Raw genomic sequence first — 2,197 nt, forward strand, 5'->3', positions numbered from 1 at the left:
CGCATACATACGTTTATATATTAATTTTTCTAAAATTTTGGAGAATGGAGATAATAACGATATTGGCCTATAGTTTGAGGGTACATTTAAACATCCATCCTTATACAAAGGAAGGATTTTTGACTTCTTTAAACATTGTGGAAATACACCTTGATAGAAACAAGCATTAAAAATTTGGGTTAAATATGTGGACAGAACATTGGAACACAATTTCAAAAATTTTATTGGAATTTTGTCTGGACCGTCTCCCTTTTTAGGGTCCAGGTTATTTATTATCGTTATAATTTCATCTGAAGTAGTGGGAAGAAGAAATAAGGATTTTTGGTTGGAATGGGTTAAAAAGTCATTAAAATTGGAACCCGTAGGAGGAATTTTTTCCGCCATAGAGGGACCTATCTTTTGGAAAAAACTATTAAATGTATTGCAAGTATCCTGATTAACTGTATCAGGTAGTGTAGAAGATCTCGATTTAATCCGAACTATGTCATTTATTGTTAGCCATGTTTGTTTCATATTGTTTTTATGAGAGAGTAAAAGTTCCTTAAAATAGTTCTTTTTTGCAATTTCTCTGATGTGTGTTAATTTATTAAGAAATATCTTATAAATACTTTTCGAAATAACAGAATCAGATAAGAAATGTGTTCTAAACATCTTATGTTTAGTGTTGATCGATTTTAAGATTCCAGCAGTGATCCAAGGTTTCCTAAGTCTTTTTTTGAATTTCCTCGATAGAGGTTTCAGTGGAGCAGATTTATTTAAGGAAGTTGATAAAGCTGTAACTACTGTTTCCATAGAATGATGTGGATTAATTTCACTGATATCATCAGTGATAGTATCTCGGTGAAGTCTTTGTGTAACATCATCGATAAACCTATCCACTTGAAAGTCTCTTAAATCTCGTTTCCAAATTTTTTTTATGAAGTTTACTCTTTCCTTAAGAGGAATACTGATAAATATAGGTAGATGATCCGACATATCATATAAGAGGATGCCAGGAATAATTCTGGAACATAAATTATTTGTATAAAAATGATCAATTAAAGTTTGTGAAGAATCGGTAAGTCGCGTTGGCTTCATAATTAATGGCATAAAGGAATTTGAGTAAATAGCATTTAAATAATCAGATGTACCAGTATGACGGTCTGATTTCAACAAATCTATATTTATGTCCCCGCATATGTATGCAGTCAATTTAGCAGAATTAATTTTTTGTAAAATCAGGTTTAGTGACTGCTCGAATAGGTCAATTTTATAGTTCGGGTGACGATAGATTACCCCCATTACCGGATTTTTACCTTTTTTTTGGATTACTAATTCCACCCATAGTGACTCAGTATTTGAGTCTTCTAATTTGAGATCATTACGTATCTTAAATCTCATATTGTTTTTTATATAAAGCCCAACTCCACCAGCCTTTGTACCAGAATCATTCCTAATAAAAGTATAGTTCGCTATATCGATATTGGTACTTGACAATTCATTCAGTTTGGTTTCTGAGACAGCAATAATATCAGGAGTATTTGGTAATTGGTCTAAGAGATCTTCAATTCGGTACAAGTTTTTGGACAGACTCCGTATGTTACAATGAAATATAATCAAATTATTAGTGTTTTCAGAGCAGATTTGTTCCGAAAAGGAGTGTAAGTGAAGATATTCGGATTGGGTTTGATGAATGTAGTTATCTAAATCTAGGTCTTCATTTTTATCTACTGGATAATTAGTATCCAAGAGAGATGGCAAATGGGTAATATTACTATAGTCAAAGGAATTCAGTGGATAGAAGAGATCGATTAGATCATCTTCTTCAACTGACTGGAATGGTAATATGTTATTAATACATGGCTGACAGAGGAAACTTTCCGATGAAAGCGACAATTTAATGAATTGATTTTGGTTCAGTTGAGTACACTTGATGTGGCACCAGTTATTACAACTGTCACAGTATATTGCATTTTGGTTCGATTTGCATGACCTTGCACATACACAGCAAGGATGTTTCAAATTAACATTACATCCTGACATTTATATAGGGTGTCGTAGTTTCGTACTACGGATACGCAATTAGATAAAGAACTCGTAGAGTATGTGACAAGTATGTTTACTCCTGCAGAACCACCGTGCATCACTCTCGGACCAGTGCTGCCATCTATCGTGACATATAACATAACTATAACAAACTATGACAGTACACAGTACA

At 33.0% G+C, this 2,197-nt stretch overlaps 1 protein-coding gene across 1 annotated transcript in view; it reads left to right on the forward strand.

The window, feature by feature from the left end:
• Positions 1-2,197, forward strand: part of LOC106814637 (nucleoprotein TPR-like) — a 7,934-nt gene that overhangs the window by 75 nt on the left and 5,662 nt on the right. The window lies entirely within an intron of this gene.

This window comes from Priapulus caudatus, unplaced genomic scaffold (genome assembly GCF_000485595.1).
Source record: "Priapulus caudatus unplaced genomic scaffold, Priapulus_caudatus-5.0.1 Scaffold27, whole genome shotgun sequence".
NCBI classification, from domain to species: domain Eukaryota; kingdom Metazoa; phylum Priapulida; class Priapulimorpha; order Priapulimorphida; family Priapulidae; genus Priapulus; species Priapulus caudatus.